We start from the raw sequence: 6,722 nt of genomic DNA, 5'->3' as shown, positions 1-6,722 counted from the left end.
AATTTTCCCGCAGAGTTTCGGTGGAATTATCACTCGGCTACCCCAAAGCAGGCAGTCTGCATCAATAGAGGGCCCATCCTTCCGGATGAGGTACGGTTTCGCCCCTTCCGGTAGTGATGCCCAATCACCTGACATAACACAGCATTTAATTTGTGCCAAATCTGGATTGCTATTGGTAGCACAAGCAATCTGCTTAGTGGTTATGGGTGCCTCATCGTGAATGACGTTGGCCATGAGATGAATGATATCGCCAGATTATGGAGGTTCTGGGATGGTTACGGGAAGCGGCAAGTGACTGAGCGCGTCAGCACAGTACATTTCCTTACCTGGGCAGAAAACCAATGAATAGTCATTAACGGCAAGGGTCAACGGCCAATGTTGTACACGACCAGATGATGTGGGCAGAATGGCTCTGGTTTCTCCCAGGAGACCAAACAAGGGTTTGTGATCAGTCTCAATGGTAATATATCTTCCAAAGACATATTGGTGCATCTTTAAGGTGCCGCAGACACACGCTAACGCCTCTCGTTCTACTTGAGCATAACGACGTTCAGAGTCAGATGGGGTTCGTGATGCATACGCAACAGGCTGGAGATTACTGGTTCCATTTGTTTGCAACAACACACACCCAATGCCAGATGAAGATCGATCACAACTGAGAACAAGTTCCTTGCTTGGGCCGTAATGGACAAATAATGGCGAGGAGGACAGCGTGGTTTTAACAACCTTGAACGCTTTTGTTTAGGCAGCTTCCCATTTCCAAACAACGCCTTTCCTGAGGAGAAGATGCAGAGGCTCGACGGTTGTGCTTAGTTGAAGAAGGAAATTGCCAAAGTAGGTCAACATACCCAGGAATGCATGAAGATCTGAAATGTTTTGTGGCATTGGTGCATTTGCAATTGCTTCAACTTTGCTTGGAGAGGGCAAAATGCCTTGACAAGAGATTTGATGACCCAGGTATTCAACTTCATACGTGCCATAAAGGTACACTTTTCACGCCTTAGGCGTATCCCAGCTTGTGACGGCTGATTGGGGACTTCGTTTATGTTCTTGAGGTGTTCATGTTGTGACTTGCCAGACACTTGTACGTCGTCCTGAAATACGACTGTCTTTGGTACAGTTTTCAATAATGTCTCCATCTTGCATTGGAAGATTGGTGCAACAGAGCGTATTCCAAATGGGCATCTGTTGTACATGTGGAGTCCTCGATGAGTGTCGATGCATGTATAGGGCTTGGAATCATCATCCAGTTCCATTTGAGCATCGGCCTTGGTCAAGTCAAGCTTAATGAATATCTGGCCACCCATGAGAGTGGTGAACAGATCCTCTACTTTGGGCAAAGGGTAGCCACCCAGCTTTGAATAGCGGTTGATCGTCGTTTTGTAGTCCACACAAATGTGCACTGTCTCATCTGCTTTGAGTATTGGAATGATAGGTGCTTGCCCAGTCGGGGCACTCGACTGGTGAGATGATGCCCTCACTCTGCAGTTGCTCAAGCTCACATTCGATCATTGATCACATCATGTAGAGCACAGGTCCAGCCTTATGGAACAATGGTTGAGCATCTGCAGAAACATGTATCCTCACTTTCGGCCTTGCAAAGGTGCCAACACCATCGCTGAACAGGTCAGGGTACTTGTTGAGCATGGTATCGTATCCAGCAGCAGAGTTAGAGACTCTGTTTACGTCACTCCAATGAAGTCTGATTATTCGTAACCAATCTCGGTCGAAGAGGGTTGGTCTTTCTCCACGCACTATCAGTAGTAGGACATGAGTGCTGTTTCCATATCCTACAGTCACGTTAGCTGAGCCAACTACAGGAAGCACCTCCTTGGTGTATGTTCTCAAGTCAGTAGATATGGACCGGAGTGCAGGAGCCTTTGTCGGAGGGAAGATGGAGGTGAACTTGCTCTTGCTCATAATTCATCTGGAAGCACCGGTATCAACTTCCATCCTCACCGGGATCTTATCGATTGTTACATCAACTATCATTAGAGCATCGGAGCTCTTTGTTCCAACAGAGAAAACCTCATAAAGTTCCTCACTTGACTCTCGGCTGCAGGCTGTGCTCTGTGACCTATCGTCCACTGCATCAGGGTTCTCCCCAATGTGATGAGCAGGAGACAAGTTCTTCGACTTGGATCGAGAACAATGACACTTCAAGTGTACCTGCTTCCCACAGTTGTCACAGGTATAATTCCTGTACCGACATTGGAAAGCTTGATGATTACCACCACAACGCCAACAAGTTACCCCAACCTTCTGGGTAGATTCAGAAATGTCAGGAGGTGGAGGTGAATTTGCTGGCTTGCTAAAACACTTTTGCTTGTAGCCAAAGGTTACCTTGTTAACCGATGGGTCCTGCTGGATAACTTTTGAATTGTTAGAGATCACACACAGGCTCTCGGCAGTTTGTATACACACAGTGACGATTTCCATGACTTTAGGCAAATTGGGGTCAGATTCAGTAAGGAGTTCCCGCAGAATTGAGTCGTCATTGATGCCGATTATAGAGATCACCTAACATCTCTTCGAGTTTATCTGTAAACTCACAATGTTCGGAGAGTCGGCGTAAATCAGCCACGAACTCGGATACTGACTGACCATCTTGACGATGGTGGGTATGAAATTTATATCTCCAGACAATATGACCCAGTTTAGGGTGATGATGTCTTTTCATGAGATTGATGAGCTCTTCATATGACTTGTCAGAAGGTTTGGCTGGGGCAAGAAGATCTTTGATGAGGCTGTAGGTCGGGGCGCCGCGTACGGTCAGTAATCCAGCTCGCCGCCTTTCAGTGTCCTCATCGGTGTCCATTTTGTTTGCCATGAAGTACTGCTCCAGACGATCGAATAGTCTTCCCAATCATCCCCGGTCTGCATATTATTGCAATATGCCGATGCACGAAGACATCCGCGTTGCCACGGTAATGTACTCAATAGACAGGGACAAAGGCTCTGAAGTGGGAACAACAGGTTTAATTCGGACATGGGCACAGCACAGCACAGCACAGCACAGCACAGCACAGCATCGGAACATGGGCGGGTCACATGACTCCTCTTAACCACGCCCCGGTGCACCCGTGTATGCATGCATTAGCATAAACTACTGATACATCTCATCAGTGAGCTCAATTAATTAAAGAAGTCTTCTTGGTTTGTTGATCGACACAAGTTTCGTTTTCTCGTTCCCCTCGCCAGAGAAGAGGCGATTGCATTTGGGTCCATTTCTCTGTCTGTCTGTTGGGTGGTCGCTCGATTACTGTTATTCTCAGGTTTTCCGTCTGTCTGTCTGTCTGTCTATCTGTCTGTTGGGTGGTCGCTAGACTACCGTCTTTCTCAGGTTTTCCATTTGTCTGTCTGTCTGTCTGTCTGTCTGTTGGGTGGTCGCTAGACTACCGTCTTTCTCAGGTTTTCCATTTGTCTGTCTGTCTGCCTGTCTGTCTGTCTGTTGGGTGGTCGCTAGACTACCGTCTTTCTCAGGTTTTCCATTTGTCTGTCTGTCTGTCTATCTATCTGTTGGGTGGTCGCTAGACTACCGTCTTTCTCAGGTTTTCCATTTGTCTGTCTGTCTGTCTGTCTGTCTGTCTGTCTGTCTATCTATCTGTTGGGTGGTCGCTAGACTACCGTCTTTCTCAGGTTTTCCATTTGTCTGTCTGTCTGTCTGTCTGTCTGTTGGGTGGTCGCGAGATTACCGTTATTCTCAGGTTTTCCGTCTGTCTGTCTGTCTGTCTGTCTGTTGGGTGGTCGCTAGACTACCGTTTTTCTCAGGTTTTCCGTCTGTCTGTCTGTCTGTTGGGTGGCCGCTAGATTACCGTTATTCTCAGGTTTTCCTTCTGTCTGTCTGTCTGTTGGGTGGTCGCTAGATTACCGTTATTCTCAGGTTTTCCGTCTGTCTGTCTGTCTGTCTGTCTGTCTGTTGGGTGGTCGCTAGACTACCGTTTTTCTCAGGTTTTCCGTCTGTCTGTCTGTCTGTTGGGTGGTCGCTAGATTACCGTTATTCTCAGGTTTTCCTTCTGTCTGTCTGTCTGTTGGGTGGTCGCTAGACTACCATTTTTCTCAGGTTTTCCATCTGTCTGTCTGTCTGTCTGTCTGTTGGGTGGTCGCAAGACTACCGTTTTTCTCAGGTTTTCCGTCTGTCTGTCTGTCTGTCTGTTGGGTGGTCGCTAGATTACCGTTATTCTCAGGTTTTCCGTCTGTCTGTCTGTCTGTCTGTTGGGTGGTCGCGAGACTACCCTGAGTCTCAGGTTTTCCATCTGTCTGTTTGTCTGTCTGTTTGTTTGTATGTAATGGACAGCTCTGGAGACCAGAGGAGTCAATCAATTTTGATGAAACTTGACAGGTAGGTTCATACCAGGATCTAGTTGTACGCTTTTGAGCACCGCTGCTATGAACGCCACCGTTGCCCAGCAACGGGACTTTGAAATTTTTGAAAAAATCCAAAAAATATTTATATATATATATATATATATATTTTTTTTTTTTTCGAAAATCAAAAATCGACTTCTGTGCTTTTATGCGTACTATAATCAACCTCTTTGTCAAAAAATTTCAGCCCGATCCGTCAAAAACTGTACGACTAGTATGCAATTATATAGCGACCACCCATGTCGCCTCCCAGCTTGTCTGTTTGTCTGTCTGTTTGTGTGTTTGTCCACACAGAACGTGAGTAGGTGCATTCATTACAGACCCTTTAAGACTCTTTAGAGATTTACATCCTTTAGACCCCTTCGAACCCGATATACCTTTAGACCTCTTGACGTCCCTAAGACCCTCAAGACCCCTAATAACTTTTAGGCCCTCTAAGACCCTTTAGAAATATAAGTCCCTTAAGACCATATAGATCCGTAAGAGCCTATAGACCCATAAGACCCTATAGGACCCCAATAACCAATCGACTGAGAAGACCCTTTATAGCCCTTAGACACTTAAGACCCCATATACCCTGTCAGACCACATGATACCATTAAGACTGCGAAGATCATTCAGTCCATTAAGAACACTAAGACCCCTTAGACTCCTTTCTACCCTTTACATCCTTTTAGGCCTTTAGACCTTCACACCTTTCAGATGTTTTAATACCCTAAAGACCCCTCTGATCTTTAACCCCCTTTAAACGTGTTTAAGACCCTTTAGGCCCCTTTAGACAATTCCGATCCCTCCCATTTAGACCTTTGGACCTTTCCACCTTTTCAGACCTTTGACCATTACACCTTTGCAACTAAGACCATTTCGACCTTTCATGAGTAATCGATGATCTTTCATTTAATACATCCTTCCATTTGTTTGCAACACAAAACCAGTCCTCGGGAGGGTCTGCAATGTTATGGTTGCTCTTTGTCGTTCCCTCCGCCACCGAGAGTGGACAGAGGTGATGTTTTCACCTGTGTCTGTATGTCTGTCTGTCTGTGAACAGCATATCTCAAAAGGTTATTTTTCGGATTCTGATGAAATTTGGTGGACAGGTCGGTGTGAGACGAGGACGAAATGATTCGAATTTGGTGAAGACCCGGAACCGGAAGCTTGAATTTTTAAGTGATTCTTCATCATTGAGAGATGGGGCCAAAATCGATATGGAGCACGATTTATCAAGAGGTGATGGACGGTGACATCCATGGAGGGTCGGCGGTGGGGGATGGCTGTTTGGTACACGTCATCCCTCCCGGAATTCTGAGGGAACTTGTGAAGAACTCGTCCGAACACGGATCGGACCGATCAATGACACCACTTCAATGATCTCTGGTGTATTTCAGTAAACTGCAATACAACATATACAAACGACCACCAGGTGCCTCTAAACTGGTGCTTCAGGTGAAAACGAAGGAACAGACCAACTCCCATAAATATATACACCGCCTAAATACAACACATACCCTACACTTACCATTCTCAATTAAAATACCTTCAATCGAGCTCATATCTTTGCCTATATCATAAATAGATGCACTAAGGGTTATTTTTTGAAATACATGTATATATAATGATGTTCAACAGCAAACCTGTCGTGAGGCGGACACCTTCACAATAAGAGCCGAGAGGCGCGAAACGGCGCTGGGCGATGAACACGTGACACAAAAAGTTACAGGGAAACGAACGGAAAAATAATCGACTTTATACTCAAGAACATAAAAATAAGGCGCAGCATTTATAGAAAATATAAAAACTAAAACAAAGATCCCACTGCCGTGTCATTGAATCCGCAATGCCGTGACTCGGATTCGAACCGAGGTTGCTGCGGCCACAACGCAGAGTACTAACCACTATACGATCACGGCGAGCTACGTGGGAACATGACTACAGAGTTTCTAAAATGTCTTTTATTATGAGGTCGGTGTGCTTTTTTATTTATTTATCGCAAAGTACTTTAAATGTTAAAAAAATATATTTTCATTGTTGTACTCTCGTGCTCATGTAACGACATCATTCGTGTTCTGTAAAAAAAAAAAAAAAATCCCCCGATTAAAACCATTTTCTCACAATTCATGATAAAATGAACAAATCTTTTTGACTTTTTCCTCTTTCCTTTCAAGGTTTCCCTCCTCCACACCTTCTTCACTCAACTCTTCGTTGATCGTGCACGAAATGCGTTTCCAACGTCCAATGACGATTTAGGGAGTTTGAGCAAAGTTTGTTACAGCGGGGCTGTGGTTCCTCCTTTTTGCATTGCTCTGGGAAAATGTATTTCGTTAAAGCTGAAAGTTTGGGTTTGTACATATTTGTAG

At 45.1% G+C, this 6,722-nt stretch overlaps 1 non-coding gene across 1 annotated transcript; it reads right to left on the bottom strand.

The window, feature by feature from the left end:
- Nucleotides 1–6,203: 6,203 nt before the first annotated feature.
- TRNAH-GUG (transfer RNA histidin (anticodon GUG)) lies at nucleotides 6,204–6,275 on the bottom strand. Its single transcript has one exon. It is a non-coding gene; the product is annotated as a tRNA-His (tRNA).
- Between the last annotated feature and the right edge of the window lie 447 nt (nucleotides 6,276–6,722).

Source organism: Eptatretus burgeri, chromosome 7 (genome assembly GCF_056783735.1).
Source record: "Eptatretus burgeri isolate ZD-2024b chromosome 7, Ebu_testis_v1, whole genome shotgun sequence".
In the NCBI taxonomy this organism is placed as follows: Eukaryota; Metazoa; Chordata; class Myxini; order Myxiniformes; family Myxinidae; genus Eptatretus; species Eptatretus burgeri.
Note: the sequence above shows the minus strand (reverse complement) of the source record. Positions and strands in the feature narration are given on the sequence as shown.